This window comes from Buteo buteo, chromosome 14, assembly GCF_964188355.1.
Source record: "Buteo buteo chromosome 14, bButBut1.hap1.1, whole genome shotgun sequence".
In the NCBI taxonomy this organism is placed as follows: domain Eukaryota; kingdom Metazoa; phylum Chordata; class Aves; order Accipitriformes; family Accipitridae; genus Buteo; species Buteo buteo.
In genome coordinates this window covers 29,755,832-29,780,309 of record NC_134184.1, presented here as the reverse complement: position 1 = coordinate 29,780,309, position 24,478 = coordinate 29,755,832, and the positions used below count along the sequence as shown (strand labels likewise).

At 40.3% G+C, this 24,478-nt stretch overlaps 1 protein-coding gene across 12 annotated transcripts in view; it reads left to right on the top strand.

The window, feature by feature from the left end:
* ENOX1 (ecto-NOX disulfide-thiol exchanger 1) overlaps positions 1–24,478 on the top strand; it is a 358,275-nt gene that overhangs the window by 37,862 nt on the left and 295,935 nt on the right. The window contains exon 1 of one of the 12 annotated variants that reach the window (XM_075046150.1): positions 18,872–18,889. The exons of 10 other annotated variants lie outside the window; for them this stretch is intronic. The gene's annotated coding sequence lies outside the window, so the exon portion shown is untranslated. Of the gene's footprint in view, positions 1–18,871; positions 18,890–24,292; positions 24,345–24,478 lie in introns of those variants that run through there. One more of the 12 variants, XM_075046148.1, reaches the window with a different exon arrangement.

Here is a 24,478-nt window from a genome sequence, read left to right as displayed (position 1 = left end):
CTTGCTCTGTGCTGGATGTTCTCCAGGGAGAACACAAACCTGCCAGCATTTTGTTCCTATTCTCACTCTTTGAATTTCCATTATTGTTCCAGACTGTTTGTGTTTCCCTTAGATGCTTGCCATTTTGCTGCCTTCTTCCCCCTTCTCTTATATATAGAATAGTGATTTAGAAGGAGCTAACAAGGGGAGATGGGAAGGCTTCCTAGTGTCTCGCAGAGGGAGAATTAACTTCATGAAGCAAAGAGTTAAACTGCCTTACACAGCCAATTAAGTGTATGCTGTCTTTTACTATGCATGCATGCCCTTGTGCAGCTAAATGTAATTTATGTTGGTAGCGTATGTCGTTCTTGCTTAGTGACCTGGGCTCAGACTGTGACATGTTCAGTGCATCCTGACAGTGAGGGAAGAAGACCTACATATACACACAGATGTAAGACAGGATTGTTAAAACTGAGATAGTAAGGTGAAGTTAAAGATCATGTTGTCTGCTTGTCATTTGCAAGCAGATAAAAATCAGGTTTGGTAACTCTTGCAAGGTCCTTGACCAGTCATTAAACTACTTGCCTTAAGAAAGACCTGCCAAGTTGGCAATTAATGAGACTTAGTCTGGTTAAGAATGTTTTAAAACTAGTCGTGTATGAAATTGTGGTATAAATTTCTCTTGCCTCCCTACAGTTTCTTCTGGTTCATAAGTGGTGAATCACTGCTGGTCTATCCTTGAGCTGGAACTGAGTTTATCTGAAATGATACTAAATGTAGAGATGATTTTGCACTTTCTGAGATTTGAAAATGTGTTGCCATCTTTAAAAGATATATGCTGAAATGTAAAGCAAGAGTATACTTTAAATCTATTAGGTTTTGTTTTTCTGAGATTACATGTGTATATGTAGCCACAAAAATATATGTATGTATGTGGGTATATGTGTACAGTGTACGTATTTTATAAAATACTTTGCATGTACGGGATAGCTATTATATACACCTTCCTCGCTCTGGTCTGAATGTCAGGGTTGTGTTTCTTTTCATGTCACCGAGAAAATGATTTGGTTGACTTTGAGGAGAGCATCAACAAAAACAGTCTTGCCTTTTGACCCATTATCATCGAATTGCTTCTCGGTGTCTCAAACATAGTAATCCTCATTTCGTTATTCCTATGTGTGAAATCTCATAGACTACCAATACTATTTACTGGCCTTAGTATCTAGGAACTGGAATCGTGAATGAGGGCCCTCTCTCTGAGTGGACACAAAACAGAGCTGTATGTAAGCTGTTTAGGAAAGCAACCAAAGGAGCATGAGGTAAGAGGTAACAGATGGCTATGGACAGATTGGAGGAGTACAAGGGAATGATGAGACAGTATTGACCGGCATGATAAGCAATAGTTTTCAGCACGTTGAGAAAAACAGTGTTTTGGAGGCATCTCGACAAAGCATATTTTAGTGGACTCTGCTTAGAAATGTTTAGCTAGTAGACCGTGGAAGCTGGCATTATTGGAAGAGCTGACATCACCATAAAAAGTGAGAAAATACGTCAGGTGTGAGATGAGCAGTAAAGAGCCTTAAAAGTGAGAACAAATTTTATTGGATGCACCAAAGGCAAAGAGGAGCAACGTGGTTAAAGTGAATGACAAAGGCAAACAACCTTTGCTGCAGGCAAGATTGTGTGTGTCAAGTATAGAGAAGAGGATGCCCGTAGTGATGGATCTGACGAGAGCTTTCGCCAGGAACACAAACTGTGTGAATGGATAGGAAAAGCTATATAATAGAGAGGTTATGTAGAACGAATCCACTGAACTGACACATAATTGGGGTTTGAGAGACTATCTGAGATGAAAATGTCATGCATGTTGTGATTTGCATGACAGGCAAGTCAGTGATATTGTCCAGAGTGATTAGAAGAGGATATGGGGAGCTGAGATAGGGGAAGATGTTACTCATTCTGGTCTTAAGTGAGACATCTCATGGGGGAGGAAGAGGGAGAAGGACTACAAGGGGGATGTTAGCATTGGAGGAAGAGGGTTTAATGGGGACAGTAGAAGGCAGGCCAAGAGCAGAAATGGTAGATTTATGGATCATCCACTGGGAATTTCTGTTTGCTGATGTTGTTCAGAGATAAGGCATGGATGGAAGGAGACTAAGGACAGAGCTGCTTTGAGTCTCCACCACAGGAAGCTGGTGGAGAAAGAGGAGGCCACTTGAAATTTGGCATTTGTTGGATTGAGAAGGACTTTCAGGATAAAATATCCATGAAGGTTTCACTTGTATTTTACCATGTATCTGCAACGCAAGATCCTAGGGTGTAGTATATTTGGTGATAATTTTCAAAGGCAGCTGACTTTATTGCCAAAAACATTTGGATTGGGGCAACTTTTAAAGGACTGCTGAAAACTGAGTAGCATGTGCTTTAGGGAACAACGATGACTCTATCAGAAGATTACAAACTTGTTGGGGTGCCATATTTTAGACGAGAATAAGCTCTAACTTTTTGAAAACGACCATGAAAACAAAAAAAAAATGAAATTCTCTCCAGATCATCCTGTACTGCAAATAACCATAGATCAGAACTTTTGCGTAAATCATATTGGTAGCTAAGTAAATATACTATTTTTTTAGAGGTGATAAGCACTTCTTCTTTCCTCTCTTGAACAATGATTTTTGCTATGCAAACTTCAAAGAACAGGGAAGAGAGCACAGCATCCTCTGGGATTTCAGCCGTATTCAGGAAGACAAGGAGTACATTAGAATTCACTTTATTTTTTTAGATTTCACTAATTTCTAGGATCTAGATTGTCAGTTTATGTAAACTGGCACAAAGCTGTTGAAATGAAGAGTGTGGAAGAACTGACAATGTGCATTAAAAAGTGTGTTTGGAGCAGAATTTATGTTAAAACCAATTATTGTTTCAGTTGCTCAGAGAATTCCTTTTGCTGTGTGAGGCTTAAATATAAGAGATTTTTTTTGTGTGTAGAAGGTCCCAAGTGACATCTGAAAACAAATATATGGAATAATAACTTGGGACATAAGATTAGCCATTTGTTGTACTCCCAGACTTGATTATGGATAGACTAAGGAAGTAAATTCTGTTCAGTACTCTAATTTGTAAAGTGGCAGCTCAGTATGTTGAGAAAATCCTAAGTGATGTTTCCAATGATGCTTTTTAAAGAATTTTTGTCAATAAATAAGAATAAAAGCATAAAACTTCTGGAAAAAAACCAAACCCAAATCCAGAACAGCATTTATGCCAAATCTTAGTAATTTGTGGAAGATAAGGTAACTTCTTTGAGTTAGTGAGTAGAAAAAAACCCCACGTCTTCGATAAAGAATGTAAGATTCCATGTTCTCTATGCAGCTGTTCTTTTATTTGTTTCGATAAGTTCTGCTTTAATAGTATACTGGTGAATGTAGTATAATTTTTAATTAAAAAAGTTGAATAACTGGAGTCTTTGAGTCAGAAGGGTTATGCAGAGACATCTATTTTATTGTATGTGTTTGCTTTGTGTCTCATTTTTTGTACCAGGGATTTTGAATTATTCATGAATGCTGTGAAGGGCCGGACCCTGGTCAGTATTGCAGAACAGTATGAAAGGGCCCTTTGAATATGGTCTGAAAGGAAAGCTGAAAACTTACAATCTGCAGGGGACCATCAGTGGGCTAAAGCTGGCATTTCTGGATTTCTGCCAGGCTTTTCCCTCTGTGTGACTAACCTCAGGGTTGGACAAGGAGGGATCTCCAGGTGGCTTAGCGTCCTGTTTTTCCTTCTCTCTGTTCCATTGACTGAACTCACCTGCAGTACAGCCAAAATGAGTCAATCCTCCATTCAGAGGTTGGGCAATATATAAAAATAAGGAAACAAAGAGCCAAAAAAAAAAAAAAAAAAGGCAAAAAGAGAAGAAGAAAGCTTAAATTCCATGGATTTTGCTGGCAAAATCAACAGACTGAGTTTCCCCGCAGCTTCATAGAAATGCTAGCTGTAGGGGACCTCTGGAGGTTTGTAGTTAAATTTCCTGCTCAAAGCAGGACTATTGCTAACACTGCTGCAGGTCAACCAGGCTTTCATTGAAGTACATTGATGAGATAGTGTCATACGCTGGAGCGTTGTGCAGTCAAGGGACTTTTTTACGAAAAACACTGCTCCCTCTTCTTTTTGTCTCTGCCTTTCCTTCTCAAACAGCCTGTATCCATGACCATACTCTGGTCATGTACGCTACCCCAGATCTGTGATTTTGATCATGCTGGAGCTCTGCTACCACAGAGAGGCTTCCAGTTCTGCCTGTTTATTGCTCGAGCTCTGTGCAGTGGTGTACAGTTGTTTGAGAAGTCTGAACGCCCTCCGTTTCATGGCCTCCTCCAACATGTACTTCCTTTTTTTCTGGACTGCTTCCTCACTTACTTCTGTATTTAATTACCATCCCCTCATGAACCTAGCTTAAAGCTTTCTCCACTTGGTAGCAAGCCTGTTTGCAAAGATACTCTTCCTCTCTTTATCATGTGAAGTCCGTCTCCTCTTAGTTCTCGGGACTTTTTATCTTTTATCAGGACCTTCATCTGAGATCATCCAGTATCTCCTGTCTGGAAACATGGGACTGGGGAAAGAAGCAGCAGCTACATTGGATAGCTGGTTGAGATTGAAATGTTACTTTCCATTTTCACAGCCAGACCTTACTGTTATGATAAGGCAGTGAAATTCACCTGAACACAGTGACCTCCTGCTGTGTCCTTAGCTCATGAGTTTCATCAAACTGGCTCAGCAAGGACTTATGCAGCTTGCAGGGGCTTCTGTGAGGTGCTCAGAAGTTAATGAACTGAATTAATTCTAAGAAAACTGAAAATAAAGTCTCAACTATATATAGATAGAGAGATATGTATAGATACATATAGAGCTGTTGGAGAGAACGTTCCTGGGGAGGAAAAAGAGTTAATGAGGCATTTCAATGTCTTTATACGGAGCCGTATAAATTTCAGCCACTTAACTTTAGCAGGAATATCCTGGGGCGTTTGAAGTGTGGTGAATAATTTAAAATAAATAAGGTCAATGAAGAAGACCCTGTTTGCCAGTCTGAAATGTAAATTCTGAAGACCCTTTAAAGTTTTTGCTCATACAGAAAAAAAAGAGAGTAAATTATTAGGTCCTGCATTATATAAACAGTTGGGGTGAGGACAAGTTCAGTTATCTCAGCACTCTGTTTGATCTAAGTCTTTTAGCATGTGGTCATCTGTCTTTGTTGTGTGAAAATTTAACTGATTATTTTTTTCAAACATTCTTGAAAGTGCATCTAAGAGGGTTTATGAAGACCAGATGAGATTTGTTAGGATGGTTTCCTCAGAAGCAGTCTGTGTAAAATATGACATCGTTTAAAAACATTATTAAAGCTGTTATTTCCTGTTCTAGCATTGCCCTTGGCTTTAGGAATAGGTAAAATTTTTATGGTGACATTTGCATTCTCTACTTTTAAATAGGTGAGTTTGTTCTACAGTTTTACTTCAGGGCAGGTATTTGGCAAGTATAGCAACTCTGGCTAATTGGACTGGATCCCTTTCTGAAATTTTTATTGCCCATGCAAGCATAGCGTGGATACCTGCAGTAAAATTTAAAGTGCATATAGTGCATACCACAAAAAAGATCATTTGCCATTTTTTTTTGTTTTGTAAATGTATTATTAGTTATGAAAACACTCAGACAAACTTTGTCTTTTGACAGCTTTTGTTGGTCAATAAGGTGTGGTTATTGTGAGAACTCTGTAAGGGTTTTCTCACTTCTCACTTGTCTCGCATATATCACCTGACTGCACTAGACCAAGATATTGAACCATTGAAATCGTGGTAAAGTGAAGTGTAATGTACATTGGTGCAATGTTTGAGTTAGATTTGATACTTCAGTCTTTCTTGTGCATCCCTGTAATAAAAGATATTGGAGATGTAACCATTACCACTGAATTAATAACAATGTCTGCCTTAAAATAAGGGGAGCTAGATTATTCTATCGCAGTAGCTTTAGTGAAGGAAGTGAACTGCACCAGCAAGGTATTTGCTCCAGGATCTCACTATTGAATTGTTATGGTCTCACTTGAGAGTTACTCATGAGTAAGACAAAAGAACCTGCCACATGAGTATGGTTTTGACCAGTACTCATCTCGTACCTTCTCTACCTTTGCAAGAAGGTGTAAGGGAGCTCAGTGGAGGTCCACCCATCTCCTTTGCTCTTACTAGTGGTTCTGGAGGTCCATGTTGGGACACCAAGAGGGCATACTGTATGGAGATGTGGCGGTCACTGCGTGTCTGCCACAAGTTCTAACCCTTAAGAATTGCTGGGAAAAAAAATCAATCTGACAGGCGTTCCTCTGTAAACTGGCCCTGGGAATTACTGAATGTCACTGGCGCACATGATTGTGCATCTGACCCAGGGATGAGTAACTCTGAATTTTGTTAACTCGTGAGAGCCCTCATGGAAGAGACATTCAGAGGTCTCCTAGGCTATCCTGGTATCCCAAGCCAGGACCAGTTGTATTCTGGAAGATCTCTGGTTTGTTCTTAAAAACTTTCTATTCTGGTGTTGCACTGTTCTTACTGTCAGAAAGTGAAAATCTTTGTTGCTGCAGTTTGAACACATTACTTATCACCCTGTCTTTCATGGATGTCTCCTCCTATTTTCAGCAGCCAGTTTGGTATATAGCAACTTAGAGAGTTCGTTCTTGGTGTCCTCTTTCATACATCAATCAATCTTCACTCTGTCCATGTTTCCTCAGAAGTTTTTTTTTTCTAGAAATCTGTCTCTGCAGTTGTTCTGTATCTTTCCTGGAGTGTGATGCCCCAAACTGAATGTAACACAGCTCTGTTTTAGAGAGGATTACTTCACATGTCTCACTGCCTATAATGCCATAATTCCATTATGGTGTTTTATATTTATGCAACAGTAAGATAGATAGTCTTTACCTGACATGCTCTCCTACAGAAATGCAACTGAAAAAAGTGGTTCCTCCTCCTGCATTTATACAGTTCATTATTTATAGAGTTCATTATACAGTTAATTATCAAGATACCAATGTGTCTTGCATGTGTTCCTACTAATTGACTCCTCTGCTGCCCTCAAACTGTAGATTGGATCCAGCTTCAGGTTACAAACATTTGAATGTAGGTGCCTAAATGTACATTGTATGTTAGCTGGGTCACTAAATTTCCAATCTAGTCAATGGAGCCTGGCCAATTGGACATGTCTTACTGAAGGTCAGATGAAGAGTCTCATTAAAGTCCCCAAACACCAATGACTGTATTGACTTGTCCTCCATTAACTGTAAAAATAATTTGTTTACAATCTGGGCCTGAATCCCATTCCGTCTCTCCAATTTACTCATATAATTTTGAATTCTAATCCTGCCTTCAAAGATACTTGCAGTCTCTTAAAGCTCAGTATTGTCTGTGAATTTCATAAGCATATCTTCTATTCCACTGTTGAAGCCATTGATATGAGTATTGAATGGCATTGGACCTGAAACACAACCCTTTGGAGCCCTACGCAATATGCTGCTCCTTTGTGATTGCAGCGTGAGTGTTTCTTCAACTAGACAGCACCCACGTTAGTACTTTAATAATTTGTTTAAGCCTGCTGTTGAAAAATGTTTGCTGTTTTGTGGTTTTGCGTCCTCAGGTTTATGAACTCTGTTATTTTACAGTGACATGAGAAGAACCATCCTATTCCTCTCTTCCCTTTACCAGCTGCTCTCTTTACCTTCTATATCAAAAGCTGACTTCAGTTTATTCTGAATTTTTGCTGAACAAAATGTCCTGATGTATTTCTTTCTCAACTGCTCCCAGATGTGGGAGTAGTTAAAGTGCACGTTATTCCAGTCCTATACTCTGTCTGATTCTGCCAGTTTCAAAAACTCTTTTCTCCCTAATTTCCCTGGCTTGGTGATTTGCAATAGATCCCTACCATGGGAGTGTTCCTGCTTTTTTCATCTCTAACTTTATAATTATTATATGAAGTTTCCCCAGGATCTGCATTTCCTTATGGCCTGGAACTACATCAATTATGTATGTTCTTGATGCACAATGCAGTACCCTTTTCCCACTGCCAATCCTTTTGAAAGAGTAGTACCTCTTTATATTCGTATTTTGGACTCATGGGTTATCCAAGTGTCTGTTACTCCAATTAAATAATAGTTTCTTTAGATATCTGTCTTCTCCAGTTTGTTTCCAATACTCTACTGTGGGCACATAGAACTTCAGTAGATTCATTCACTATTCTTTCTTTATGTTCTTCTTAATTAGTTTATTTCAGGTAACTTTTAGACCCTTCTCAACATCATTCGTCTTCATACATCCCCACAGGATTTTGTTATTTCTCTTTGCCCTACACCAATCCTGACTTAAAGTGTTTTTCAGTTAATGTAATCCATCAGTGTGTAAAGACGCTTTCCTCTTTTTCATGAGATAAGCTCCACTCCCATCCGTTTGCTTACACAGTGCTGCCCACTTGCTAAGGAAGCCAGATTCCTCAGCATCTTCAAAGTCTAAAATAGAAGAATGTCTCACCAGAAATAGGAAGAGTTAAAAGTCTTTTTGTTTATAGACCTAGCAAGTTCTTTCGCTGTTGCTGCAGCGGTGGCACTGACGGTGGTTGTTGTAACAGTAAGTCGGCATCATCCCTGGAGTTTCTGCTCCTTAGTGCTCCTAAGCTGGAGCCGGTTTGTGTTCAAGTTGAGACTTTCCCAGCCACTTTGTGTATTACACAGGACTGGAATGCCATCTTTCAGATTTCGCTGTAAAACTTCCTTCTTTGATCTTTCAGTTCCATTTCGGCACGTATAATTTCAGTCAGCACTTGTGACAGCGCAAATAAGAGCCCTGCAACTCTTAACCCAGGCTCCTTGTGCTCAAACTGGTTTCCTCATCAAGGATTTAGAAATCAGCCACGCTTTGATGTGGCAGACTGAGAATTGCGTCTCATTTTAGAATTTTATGATACCAGGGTTTCATAAATATAAGATGTGGTGTTACAGCTAGGATACTTGATCTCTGAGTATTTATTTTCCATTTGAATAAATTGATTTTACATTGTTCTGATGAGGTCATGGTGCCAAACTTTAGGTTTGCTTGATCTTAGGAGAAGTGGGTGTTATGCTAAAGAAATTCCACTGCACTGGAAGGGTTTGACCCTTGTGGTTTTGGCAACTGTGACTTTTGGCTTGCCAGCAGACATATGGGAAATACCACAGTATCTATTGTGAACAGCAGTGAAATAGTTAACAATGCTGACATGTAGACCAGCTGGAGTTACTTCTCTGATGTTACCGTCCAAAGAGGGGAGTAGGACCTCCATGGTGGCGAGGTGGGACCACAGCCAGACTCAGCAGCATTCAGGCCAAGTTACTTTAGGTGGAGGATGTTTCTTGAAAGCTGGATAAAGCAGAAGTGAAATTGTAAACTATGGGCAAATACATATTTCATGTTCTTTTCTGGACCTGTTAACCAAATAATGTTAAACCACTTCTATCTCCTTTCTTATATGTGTAAAGTCCTGCCCTTTAGCTCATTTGTAGCACACCATCTTTTAGCTCCAGAGGCTCCATCTCAGTCTTGGGTGTTGGCCATCAGTTGGGAGTCTCAAGTTGTGAAACTCTGTCATTTTTCTCTTTGAACTGCTTAGTTCACCAGTGCTAGGAAGAGATGTGCAAAGTGGAGGCCTTTCCCTTTTCATGGCTCAAAGGCCCTGCGTATGCTTATGACATGTCTAATCAAATGGAATTAGTGGGAGGATGCACACTGCGGTTGCGATTCCTATTAATAACAGCCTGAAGGATGACTTTCCTGCATGATCTCTGGTGTTCACTGTGTTATTTAAAGACCTAATGTTCTGTCATGTATGATTTATGCAATAGATGTGTGTTTCTATTATATTAGATGCAGAAGGATATTAGCAGCAGTAAACTATTGTATTTTTACATTAATTTTTTTCAGTGATAAAAATAGATACCACAAAAAATCAGGCTTTTTGAACAGCCTTTTTCCTACAAGTTTCTTTTTTCTGCTCACAGGATCATAGAATCAGAACTATTTTAGGCTGGAATGGATCTCTAGAGGTCATCTGGTCCAAACTCTGCTCAAAGTAGGACCAACAGGATCAAGTTGCTCAGAGCATTATCCAGTTGGATCTTGAGCATCTCCAAGGATGGAGATCCCAGTTTCTGTGGGTACACATTCCACTGTATGACCACTCTCATGGCAATTTCCCACCCCCTTATATTCAGTGTGAATGTCCCTTATTGTAGATTGTGTTAGTTGCCGAGTTTGGCTTTGTCTTCTCTATACCCTCCTGGTAGGTAGCTATAGACAATAGTGAAATCTCTCCTTAGCGTTCTCTTCTTAAGGCTGGAAAAAAATGAGTCTCTCAGCCTCATCTTATATGTTATTTTCTTCAGAAATTCATTTGTTTCTGAGACAAAAGTATATAATGCAACTCTAAAAATTTATTTTATTTTAAAAAGTGCAAAAGAAGTCCTCGAATGTAACATATATGTACTTTGAGGGATAGCCCTTTGTGAAGTGATTTGGTTGGGTATTGTAGATAGCTGTTGTGTGCATTTGGTTTTTTTGTAGAGCATATATGTTATCGTATGTTTTTGAAGTTTCTCTACATTACTGTATGTAGAACTTTAATGCTACAGGAATTTTTAATCTTTTTTTGTAAATAAACATGAAAATAATATCAAACGGAAATCTACAGTAATGTGTTATATCCATCTGTATATCTACAACAGCATGACATGAGACAGGGAAAATAGCCCTGTCCTTGAAGTTTTATCTCACCAAAAGTACAGCATCACCTGTTGATGATTTCTTCTGTTCAGCTTGGAGGACACAATCTTTAACTAGATTCCTCTGAGAGCTAATCAGAGTCAGTGCCACTGTGGGGATTAGCAATGTGAAATTGCTGTGCTCTCCTTGGCAACTCTTGCCCAGCACTGAATCATTTGTTGTCAACAGAAAGACTAAATTCTGCCTCCACCACCAAACCTGATGGTGGGCAGGAGACCATTCCAATAGAGCATCACGCAGCTCTGCTAGAAAGGTGAGGCAGCTGTTGGCTAAGGTGCATATTCAAGAAATCTGGAGCGTCTGCTGACCAAACTAAGTCCCTTTGGCAGTCAGGTTTGCAAATTTAAATTGAAGATAATAGAGACCTTAAATTTCACCTTAAATATACATGCTGTTGTTTTCTAAGTAACGAAGTTGCAGGTACCCAGAACCTTTAGGGCTGCCTTCTGTGAGGCCTTGCAAACTAATGGCTTGTCAGAGAAGACAATAATTGATGCTGTCCTTGAACCTGCTGCAAGCCCTTGGTTTTGGCACAGAGTTCATTACTCAAATAAGAAAAAGCCAGGAATTAAACACAAACTTGCAGTTCCCTGATCTTAGCAGATGGCCAGCTTGAGAGACCTTTTCCTCCTGTTCTTTCTGACTTCCTGGAAAAGGATATTCCCTTAATTTTTCCCTGGTCTTTGACTTGTCTGTTTTTCCTCTGAGCCCCTGACCAAGTGAGGTCTGGAATACACGTGCTTCCCAGGAGATATTAAGTAGTAGATTGTATCCAAACTATGGGATGCCCTATATATATGTACATATGCATAGTCACGGACTGGGTACTAGTACATCAGCCAAGGTTTGATCCCCTTCATGGATCACAGCCATTTCAGAGCTGTCTGGTAACTGACTTATCCACAATCTTAGCAAGGAAGTATCTTGATATCTGATCTGCTGATTTCTTCAGGAAGACCTGCTCATTTACAGGTAATTTTTTTCCAACTTTGCTGGAGAGTATACCCTGTCATGGTATCCAAATATGAATCCTTTCAATGTGAAGATTTTGGATCCTTTTTGCATCAAAGTTTAAATATGTTTCTGGCAAGGTACCTGTTTCCTACATATCAGGTCAAACAAATATTTGCATGTTTACAGCAAATGTTATCTTTTTAGTAGTATGTAACGAGATATTAATGGTAACTATTATCTTCAGAGTCCTGATACTCAAATATATAGGACTATATTAAAAACTATGTATATGACTGTCTTTCTGAGCTCATTCTTTCCTACTTTGCTTGCTGTAGCCCAGTAAATTTGTAGTTTTGTTTCATGTTTCTGTCACTGAATGCTGCAAAACTCACATTTTTGGAGAACCCCATAAATGCCTATCTCACAGATCCTTTGTCCACCTTTGCTGTTTTCCTTTCCCTTGACAATGAACCAATTTCCTCAAAATCTGCTTTACAAATTGCCACTTTTGTAATGCCGCCTAGTTTTACTAGTTCTACCTCGTTTTACATTCTCCCTTGCTTTGATAGCAGTCGCAGTGAAGGATCTCAGCAGCTTGCTTGGTGAGGTCCCCTCTTCTCTTTGTGCCGTGAAGGACAGGCACGTTGGGAATTGGCCATGGGAATTACAACGATGAGTGGAGCAAAGAGATGAGCTATCAGAAGAGAGGGACTTCTGAAGTGACCTCTTTGCTTACTGAAGAGCCCTGTCGTGGGGCTCTGCCTGAGAGCAGATGAGGAGTAGGCAGGAGACAAGCTGAAACTGTGGTTGCTTATCACCAAACTCTTCTCAGTTGCTCCGTTTTTCATGCCTCCAGCCCAGCTGTAAAGCAATAATTAACCTGAGCCTTTTAATTTCTCCCAGTTGGCTTTAAATTAACTCTGTTGTCATGTTGTGTGGAGTAATCCTTCAGGCATCTGTGGGGTACACTACAATGGAAATTGTTTATGAGTGCATGGGTATTTACTGTTTGGTCAGTATTTATATTACTATTGTCATACTATTCATTATTTTGGGGATTTTCATGTTTGTGGAGAAGCCGTAATAGTGGGCCTTACTGTCCTAGATACTGCACACACAGAGAATAAAAAGCAAAATCCCTGCTCTGTCAGTGCTGCAGGGAAGTCCAAAGCTCTTTAACAGTACTTGTGGCCAAACCTTCTAATGTGAAATAAAATGTGGCAAATTAGTTTGAAGAAATTTCATATCAAAATCCTGTTGTTAACAGAGCTTTGTTTCTTGAATAGACTGTTGCTTGTTTAGATGCATTGAAATGGTATTGTTTGCAGTTTTATGTACAGACAGCTCTTTTCAAGGCAGGAAAATTTTGGATTTCTTGTAAATAGCATTCTTAAAATGGTTTGTAATACGAGAGAGTCAAGGAGAAGATAGGATCTTTATTTCAGCCAATTAAATCTTTCGCACGGGCTCTCATAAATCCCATATTAGTATCAAAACAGTACGACAAGTGTTTTTTTTAAATTTTTTTTAATCACAGGTTTCTTTGTGCTCTATTTAATGGAGAGTCTAAAACTGCTATTTTATTAGTGTTGTGCAGTAATATGGTCCATAACTATAGAGCCTATTAAACACTTCATAAAGCCTTCAGGGAAATTTCTTTCAAACGTTACACTGTGTTTTTATAAGTTATAACCCTCTGGAAATTGGCTTCTTATCAGTTTTCCATCAAAGTAAAGTGTTCCAGGAGAGTGGAGGATGACCTAATGTGATCTAGATCGAAAGCATCAGTGAAACTTGGTGATTATCCTTGTTTGGATAGTGTCTATGTTAACAGTGGATTCTTGTCAAAACACATGTAGATAGATGCAAGGCAAGCCAGAAAGACATACCTAGAAATTAAGGTTGCTGCTTGCTTTGCTGTAATAATAATAATTTTAAAAGTGAAGCTGTAACCTTCTTATTTATTTGTGGATTGAGTGGCAGAAATTCCAGCATAGGACAAGATAATATGGTTATGGTGAACTTTAAATATTCAGAACATGAACTCGCTTCTTTGCATTTGTAAAATGATGGTATGAAAATCTAGTAGCGTACAAAAACTAATCTAGCAGTGTGCCAAAGTAATTAAAGCAAAGTAAATAATCTCCAGTGTTCTTATTCCCCACAGAAATTGTTTAATATCTTATCTTTCCAAACTAGTTTTCTGCTAATTCATGATGTCTTTGTAAAAGTCTCCTTATTCAGCCAGTGCTGTTGTTTTCCATGGTGTGGGAATATCTCCCCTCCTGTCCTGGGGGGACATGTATTGGGTTCTGTCCACATTCCAAAAAAAGGTGTTTCTTCCATACAGTGGAAATGCCGAGCATGAAGCTAACAGCTGTAATCCTCTCTGGTCATTTATTGTTTACTTAGCAGAAGGACTTGGATTGCCTCAAGTGTATGTGGTATATGACACTTTCTGTTGTCTTGGTGCCATGGGACGTTTTGTTGCTGGAAACCAGGGACCTGATGCTGATCTTGTTTTGGTACAAATTAGAGGTAGCTCGGTTGAAGTAGGTGAAGCATAAGGCTGTTGAGGTGGATCAGATTATCTGTCTTTGAGTTATCCCAAAATACTAGACCCTGATGACCTGTGGCTCTTGAAGTTCCCTGTTACTGCAGACAGGAGACAGGAGAGATGGAGTAGGAGATAAATTATGTTAAAATCCTCCACTATTCTTATATAGGAGAGCGTATTACCTTATATATCTGTATATTCTGAAGGATAGTTTTAACAGGGAAGAAAAAGTAAAGTACAAGTCAGTGCTGTGGTGCAGTGGTATGACCCGAAACTTTTCCTTTACTTTCCTTTTTGGTGCTGTTGTGTGTAGACAAGGTAAATGACAGAAGACTGCAAGAGCAGACGCTAGGCAATTAACATCCTTTATTGACAGAAAAAAAAAAAAATCATTTGGCTGTTTCTAAACAAAAGATCCTTCGGAGACTGCCATAATAATATTTCAGTCTGGGCTTTCTTCTCTCCGTGCCACAGCTACAGTGAGAGGATCATGACCATGGCAGTTGGTGGAAAATTGCCAATTCTATCACACCCCTTTATTTCCAAATAAATGTTAGTTTGTCCATGATGGATAACACCTTTTTTGGGAACTTCCAAAACGTTATGGGGAGGCTGAATCCAGCAGCCCAGTTGAGATGAGGCTGCTGCAGCTCCATGTCCCTGGGTCCAAACAGCAACAAGGCTGGGCTGTATTCCTACAGTAGTGTGCTAGTAGGTACACACACAGACACATGCATGCAATGTGTATATATACATACATTATATATGTGGCCAGCCACACAGATCAACAGATGGGCTCAGTACTCATGCAGACACAAACAGCAGCAACGACCACATCCTTCTCCCCTTGCTGCCTGCTCAGGATTAAGACCTATTAGTGGGGAGTATATAATGTGTATATATGTACAGTATGGATCCCTCCAGCAGCTGGGCTTTAGACAGTCACTGTCCCCAGCATGCAGCCCTAGATATCCACTCTGCTGGTACTGGCCCCTTGACCTATGAGCCACCAAAGCCACCGCTCCAGTCCAGCTGCTGGTACAAACTCCCTGACAGATGGACATGGACACACGTACACGCTACAGACCCCCCAGCAGCTGGCCTTCCACAGGCCATTTGTCCAGTAGCTGGTCCCAGATCCTGGCTACCAGGCCAGTTCGCCAGCTGGCCCGAGTTGGCGTTCGCTAGCACTGGCACAGGGACGCACGCTCCCTGAGTCGCCCCGGGTGCCGGTTCCCCGGCCGCGGACCCCTGGTCCCGCTCCAGCCCCTGCACACCGGAGAGAGCCCCTCTCCCAGGGGAAGGGTTGGAAATGGGGTTTCGTGAGGAGATGGCATGTTTTTTTTATCACAAAACCTAACACCAGGTAGCTAGACAGAGCAAGTTCAGTGGAGCAGCTTCTTTTTAATGTTACTTGACGTTAACAGCTCCATTTCTCAATTAGAATGGAAAATAAAGTTGATTATGCGTGTCCGCGGGGTGACGCTGTACTTTTGACCAGTAACTGTAAAGTAACTGGGAAAGGTCACAATAAACAGTATTTTACTTTAATTATTCCTAGAAGACCACAGTGACTCAGTGCAGGGTTTTTTGTTGTTGTTGTTCCTACAGCTAGCAAGCGATGTTTAAAAGACTTATTCTATATATTTATAAAGGGACAGATCTGGATGACACAGCTCTGTTTTTTTCAACGATGTAAATATAGAGAAGTTGCTGTGTGTGTTTTGTTAGTAGCATTTCCACGTACTTATTTTGGTTTCAGTAAATATTGCAAGCTTAAGCCTGCCTATAAAACAACTTCTGTCTTCGCACGCAATCTCTGACAGAAACTGCATTCTGAGATGAGATCTACAGATGAGGATAGCTGAAGAAAATAGTGGATTTGCTTAGATAATATTGATGCTTTCGTAGGGTCATTAATAAAGATTTGCCAGGGCTAACAAAAACTGTTTAGAGGGTACAAAGCAGAAGTGTTTAGTGTTCACTTTAGTTTTATTTTTGCTAGTTAGGTCACACTTGTTTCCTCTAAGGAAAACAGGACTGATTATTTTTGCTAATTAGAAATACATCACTGGTCTGAATCACATCTGTAATTAGTAGCAAGATTTTAAGTAGATGTAAGAGATTTTTTTGGAGTATGATTTGCATTGTTAATTTACTATACATGCATACGTAAGTGTATCTACAGATTTAATGAACAAAAGGAACAGCTGGTTGTTTTTCAAAGCAATCAGTTAAAGGTGCTTCATAGGCTGACATTGCTATCTCTTCTGCTCGGGGCTGAATTTGCTGCTTCTGGACAGCTCAAGTTTGTCACCGGGAAGTAAGTGGGGTTGGGAAACCAGAAAATAAACCCATGCTTTGCTCCTGTCATCCACTCAGCCTGGTAATTCACTCCACAGAAGTGTTGGTGAAAATAGCACTCCTTAGGTTTGCTTGGTTGGTTTCCGAGACAAATAGAGGAAAAAAAAATGCTGAAGGGAGGGAACGATTTTGAGGGAAGGCTTGCAGCGAAGCAGGCCTGGAAGATGGAAGAGCAGGGTTGGAACGTGGCTCGTGTTCCCCTGCTGCGTCCAAAATGAACCACTGAATAGGTGCAAATGTAGATGGCAGGATAAAAATGGAAACTATTCAAACCAAAAGCAATTAACTTGTATACAGATGGCTTTCTGGCATTCACAGCTGCATAGATTTTGGTTGTGTACTTTTTTAGATGTGCCGCAGAAGGTTAAAGCCTCTATACGTCCATCTCCAGCTGTTCATGCACATAAAATAGATAAGGAAATGAAGCCAAGTGAGCATTGTGCATAGCGTCAGACTTGCTTGTAGAGATAGGCATCTCAAACATTAGTGCAACATCCTGTCCTGTCAAATGGCCCTTGTATTGGCCTTTTATGAGAAGAAATTACATATTTTGTATCAAAGGAGTCACTCCAATTTCATAAAAATGAAATATGGGGAACTGCTAAGTATACGTCATATCTCTACGATAAAGCCTCGGGCTGAGAATCCTGAACAGAAGTGGAGGATTGCTGAAAGTATGAAACGTGTGAGTTCCTCAAACAGCTTTGCTATATCCTGGAGACTGCGTCTCTGGAAAGCCTAAGATTTAAGCTGTTTCACATAGAACAAAGTATACTGTTTATGTGCTCTGATCCTTTATACCGCAATGCAAGCAATTAACTTTTCAAAAATCTTGTTAAGCCATGCTTTAAAAAAAAGAACAAAACCATTTTGATTTAACATGCAATCTACATTGATTTGCATTTTCATGTAGAACATCATAACTACTGGTTTGGGTCAGTGGAAACCTGCATTTTTGTCTTGCATTTCTTCACCCCTTTTAAAAACTGATTTAAAAAAAAGTGTTTGAAATATCTCATTAAGATGGTCAAAATGTTTAGACAGGGCTTTCTGAAACTGTGGGTAGGTACCTCTCTGAATATTTCAAGCTGGTACAAGACCACCATTGCAATAGCCAACTACCATCCCACGTGCATGTATTGGCCGTGAGTTGTCACCACTAATGGAGAAACTGCTCAAGAGGAGCAGTTGCAGCCCTGGTGTAGACTTCTGAGTTTAGTTTCTCAGTTTCTTTCTGGTGTTACACTGTTAGCTGGAATGATTTGTCTGTAGCTCCAGAATTTTTTTTTTTTGACTGAAAAACTCATGTGTTTGTTTTACTTCTGATCCAGCTTCCTACAGAAAAGCACCATAGACGAAACCTAGTGAAGCCCAGTTGGCTTGCAGACCACTGGAGTGCCTTCCAGAGGGCCCCAGTCTTTCCTTATCACATCATGTACAGTATGGATCTGTATATGGATTGCTCTTCATCTCTGCCTGCTCCTGCTGTGTTTGCACAGTGGTGAGTCTGCAGTCATAGGAGCCATGTGTTTTCTCTTCCTACTTATTTCTTATGGAGTTCCCTTTCGGTGAGCAGGTACCTGGGAAGGGATGTCAAGAATCCAGCATATATTCTGTTGTGAAAGGTGGGACCTAGTCTTTCAGAGAGGAATTTTCTATGGGAAATGAAGGGGTCCATCCCATCCCACCATTTCTAGAGGAATGTTGCACCTGTTTACTCGTCACTAATAAGACTTCTCTATTTAATGTTCTCTGGGGTATGTGTTTCTCCCTTGATCCACTTGAAGCGCTTTCTCATGGTTAATGATCTGAATTTGCCAAGCACACTGACTCATTTCAGTGCTGTTTTTCATTATGTAAGCTATTAACGGGTCACTGCTCAGATGCTGGAAAATCTGTTTCAGGCTAATAGCGAGGTGCACAAGTGCCTCTCCATGGTATATTTGCTACCTGCGCACACGTGTTCTGGCTTGATAGTTGGTAGAAAATCCCATGGCAATATTGGATGCAGCATCTATGCCATTAGCAGTCAATTCCTAATCAGCCTTTCATTAACACATACAACACTTCATCTTTTCTAGGATTTTTGCACAATGTGACTGAAGGAGGGTGAGAGGAAACACACTGACGTGCAGAGGAAGGTGTTGATAAGTAAGGAAATAAAATTCTTCCCAGGAGAAACAGCGTTCTTGCAGTAGAGGAGGTAATAATGCAGGATAAGGAACTGTCTTGAAGCTGCACATGAAAATCTGGCACTCTGGCGTAGCGTATTTTCCCTGAAAGTCAGTAACAGTGCTGTGGAGGAATCGGAATTTATGAAGGCAATTCAGAAGAGAAGTAGTTGGACACAGGAAAGCCTTGAAGAAAACATGGAGGGGGTTATTTCGGGTCCCAAGTTTTGACAACTCAAAATTACACTGTTACAGCAGACAGTAATTCCTACAGGAGCAGATCCTCCTGTTGCCTTTTCTTTGTCACACTCAGATAACGTCCTTTTGCTTACAGATGGTTGCCTTCACATGCACACAGAGATTTTTAGTGTTTCTTTCAGTGTACAGACAAATTGTTTGAGAATGGATGAATGAAAATTAGAGATGGCTCCAAGCTTGGATTTTTTTTTGAACTTCACCCATTTTCCGGGAGGAGAAGGGAGGATCATGTTTCTTGGATGTGGCAGAGCTTCTAGAAGAAAACAGTTGAAGGTTATTTTCTTTTTATGCACTGTTTTTATGGCTAAAAGCCATTTTTGATCTTTTTTTTCTCTTTCCCTAAATGATATCTGAAAATCCTTTTGGAAACCAAACAGGAGAGCAAAGAAACAAAACCAACCCAAACCAACCCACCATTCACACTTCATTCATTTTGGAGAAAGGTCTAAGTTAGGCTTCTCGTAACTAGGACAATCCTAGGAAGAGCTTTCATCTATGCAAAGATTCACAGCCCAATGGGTAGAGGTGAAGATCTTGGATGTCAATGCCTTTCCTTACCAGGGAGAAAATGAAAAAGACGATCTCTGGATGTGCTTGTGCAGGAAGGAAATATTACAGTTAATGTGTGTGCTGAGGTCTGAAAAAAATCTTTTCAGCATAAAGCACTGCAGAGACAGTTTCCTAACAAGGAAAAAGGGACACTGAAGGATTCATTGTGTTGTGTTATTTATTATGTAAGAGGTATTTGCATGGTAAAGAGAGAATGCAGATTTTATTCTGAATAAAGAGGACAGGATGAATGATGTTAATGAAAAGCTGATTGATGGAAGCAGGAGTTTGTCTACCATGCCACTCATTTTCTGAACACCAGCAATCATTTTATGGACATCTAAGTTAAGTGAGGGGTAGATTAATCCTTCGGTATGCTATATTTGCATAGTCTGCTGTGCCAAGATGGAGGTGGGATGAATCCAGATCCGATCCTACAGATGTTAGTTAGGTGCCTGTTCTCCCCATGCAGTCGAGAGAGCATCTTCAGGGAGTGATTCAGCCTGGCTATGTTTTGCATTGCATTTTGGCATTACCTATCTCTCCCCACACTGTATGGAAATGTGATCCAGCAACAGCTTGGATTTACTCCATCCACCCCTAGGTCCTTAACCAGCCATCTCAGTCAGTCAGGAGTCCAGTTGCTATAAGCTCCTTGTTTTGCTCCACTGAACATACAGGGGAACCTAGACAACGGGTGGATGGTTTAGATGTGCCTCTATTTTTCTTGAAATACAGGAAACTGGTGACTCTTGACAGCTGGGGTTGTTCTGTTTATTTTAGTTCTTATTCTAAGAATAAGACTGCCTGAATGGCTGTGTTAATAAATATGATCCCAAGTAGAGGCATGTGTTTTGCAGACTTTTTTTGTTATCTGATCCGGCTTCTGCACATCCTCCGTTTGTGACTAAGCTGAAACCACAGTCTGCCGAGTGTCTGCCAGGATAAGAACCCACCTGCCAGACTCGATGCCATTAATCATTTCCCTATTTTGTTTATTTCAGCTAACATCTCTAAACATCATCTAGCAGGTCTTGACAAGTGCTTCTCGGGTAGATGTGGTGTCCTGATTTCTCTTTGACGTCGACCAGTGTTGTGCTGATGGCCATAATTGGTAGGACACAGCATCCCAAGAAGTTCTCTATGGCATTGCCACAGCTTGGGATTGCTTTGAGCTCCTTTTGTAGCAAATAGAAATTTCTTTTAAGAATTTAACTCTGCAGGGATCTGGGGCTTGTAAACCACACGTTCAGAATGACACTTTGAATTCAGGGACTGTGAAAAGCCAAGATTACATGCCCTGACTTGAAGCCTAGCAATCAAGCCGACAGTGTAGAGATTGCCTCGTGATACAGTATTATCAATTAACCACCTGTCAGGGATTTTCTGTGACTCAGAGAGGTAATGGCTGGCTGGCTGCTGCTTTCTAGGCAGTCCCTCCATAATATGGTCCTATGTCCCCTGTCTTAGGCAAAATCTCGTCCTTGACGTTGCAAACGATTTGTGTTTGTTCTCGTCATGTGATGCATGTCTGTGAGATGAGTCAGCTACACAACTCATCATGACCAAGACAGCTGAAATTATGCCGTGCTACAGAAGATACCGAGTTAGTCACTGTTATTGTTTTCTCTAATATATGGGAAGTCAACCATATGTTAATTATTTTTCTTCAGAACAGCTCTATTAAAATTTAAACTGGCGTTATTACTGGCTAGAAAATCTCTTTCAGTCATGTGAAAACGCTGTGTAACCAGCAGACCTCATGATCCTGTGCGTGGGATGTAAATCCTTCAAAAGCTGGTGTGCCAGAGTGTGCCTTCCTTTCCTAAGTGAAAGATGGGACTCTTCAGTCTTGCATATTTATGATTAGTCTTGTTTAGTTACACATATTTTAAATTTCACAGTTTGTGGACAACCGGTTTTCCCTTTACTTGAACCTACAGAGGATTCTAATGCAGGAGGACTGTAATACGATATTTAAAGATTGCAGTGGGGATTGTGGTTAAAGAACCCAGGCCTTCGCTCTTGATGAAGTTGTGAGATATGTGCCTCTCAACCCCCGTTTTCTGAATTATAAAATCTGTACAATGCTTTCAATATTTAGTCCTCTGTGTTTTAGGGAGGCTTAAGCTGAAAAATCCAACCCACTTGGGGTCCAAAGGAAAACTGGAAAGATTTCTTTCTTTTCAATGTTGAATGGCTTCATGTGCAGAAAGGGAGTATCATCTAACTGATTGGGATCATTTTAAAATATGATATGCCTGCACTGCATGAATAAATTTGACAATTTGGGGCTTAATTGGGTAATGCAATTGCACTTACAGACACTTCAACATTGTGGCAACAATGAATGCAAGTAAACTTGCTGAATTTTTGTGTGTAGTTACAGTATTTAAGAATCTCATTTGTAATGAATTAGTCTCCTTTTCTTCTAATTCAGAATACCAAGAAAATTTTGATATCTTTTTGTAAGTATTTCTAGTTTTAAAAAGCCCTGTAATTATTACATTTGCTCAGTGTAACGTTATGCAGTGGAGGGATTTCAGCTTTGCAACGATCTGAGCATGTCACCCGCTAGACACAAAAAGCCTTAGTCCCTAAAAACTCTTGGGACACACTGCAGAAATATATGAATACTTTCTAAAGATGATAATCTCCTTCTACTCCCTTTTGTCCCCCTCATCCCCAAAACTCCATTGAAACAAAACCTTGCAAGAGTCCTCAGGACAGTAGCTTGAAAAAGTGCATCTCAAAGCTAGAGAGTTTCCATTGATAGCAATCTAAGCTTAAAAGTCAAGACTCAGACTCCCAAATTAGAAGAATAAGGCAAGCTTTTTTCCCCATCTTCATGCATTTTAATTTCCCATGACTTCTCTCACTGTGCATGTGAGGGGCTGGGAAATAATTTGATGTTGAAAAGCGTACCTTTAATCCACAGCCTTCTCTGCTTTCTCTAGCTGAGACTGTTTTATTTTGCTTACCCTAAAACAAGGACAACTGCTCCATGCTTATTGCTGTCCTGCTTCTTCCTTCCTCTTTCACCACGAGGTCCCCTTGAGTCCCTGCTGAAGTAGGACTATTAAATACTAATGTACAAAATCCCAAGCCCCCGAATGCTTTTCCTGGCTTTCAAATTACTCATTTCAGTTGAATAAAAATGTATTATTTCTTGCAGCTTCTTTAAATTTTCCATTATCTTTTCAAGAATAATCTGAGCTTGTGGCAGGACTTTTTATCAGGCGGTTTTGGTTTCCTAAAAGTGAGCACAATGAACCAATGACCCCCCAAAACTTCTGGTTCCTAATGCTGAGCGTTACTATGCATGATACTAAACTAGAATTAAGTTACTCTTACTAGAGAAAACTGTGACCTGCTATGAAATACAGCCTGAAATAAAGGAACTGGAAACAGGTCTGCCCCCCTGCAGATGGTCTCCTTGGGATAGTCTTTTCCTTTGGTCATTCTTTCCAGCCTGCAACTCTCAAGTTTAACCACAGATGCTATGAAATCCTCACTGGAAGATCTCCATGAGCAAAGTCACTTTCTTTCTGTCACCTCTGGAGCCTTGCTGTGAGTTTGTTCCCCACTCATCTCTGCAGGAATGACCATCTCTCTCCCTTTCCTTACCCATTCTCGAGAAAATCCTTGTGTCTGAACAGATTCCATAGTTAAATCATCCCTCTCTCCAGGTATTTCCATATAAGTGCAGAAACCTGCAGTAGGAAATTATGTAGCCTTCATGGCTGCTGCCTGGCCACATATCTTCTAGCAGAGCCAAGCAAAACTGGACAAAGAAATCAAGTGGTTACTCTGCTGTAAAGCTGTGAGGGTATTTTCATGTCATAGCATCTTTGCTATGTTGACAGTCCAGCTAACTGCTGGAAAAAGCCATCCTTCAGGCTGAGCTTTGTGTAGTCCTCACATGTGATTAGTTTTCAATGTTTGATTCTCACTCATTTAGTTAAAACAAATATAATATTTCTTCTCTTTTTTTTTTTTGTAACTCTTTCAACGATGTAAATCAGTGAAAAATTGCAGCAAGGTTAGCTTTTGGTTACAGTATCATCATGAGAAATAGCTGTCTGAGTTAAGTATAATACAACCAATTTCCTAGTGGAAATTTCCCTAAAATAATTAAAAATATTTGTTCAACTTCTTCCTTGATCTGCACCTCTGTGTGGGACTTGGAAAATGCTTTAATCAGCTTTTCCATTCCTGTGTCTCATCATACCCCTGTCTTGGTATTTGTTTTTTGTTTTTTTCTTTGCTTACAATTCAAGCAGAAAAGAAGCCCAAGGGCAGCAGCAGAGACTTTGTTGCTGGGTTTGTGTACAGAGCTCTGCCCAGGTTGCCCAGAAAACTGCAGGATAAAAGGAACTCCTCACATCTTTAGGGCTTTCTCATAGGCAGTGTCTTCTGCTTCATGGTCGTTTTGGAGATGATAAAATGCAGCTTCATATGGGCCTCTTCCCCATCTGCTCCTTTTCCTACCCCTGTCCCAGTTGTGTACCTGCACCCCATAGACTTCCCTCTTGGTCCCCAGTGCCTTCTGCTGATTATCTTCCATCTTTTGCAGCATCGTTTTGAACACCGTCCCGCAGCAGTGTGTGTCCGACCCCTTTGAACTGTGATGCAGCAGCCAGATTTCCTCTCGGCATACGTTCAGACCAATTAAAAGCGGTGGGTCGCTTCTGCTAAGGCAACCTCAGTTTCAGGTGCAGGTAGACTGCAAGCACACATCTGCCACTTTATTGCCTTCACTCTATCGCCAGGAGTGGGAATTAGCAGCTGTATCGGTTAAAGGGTAATTCATG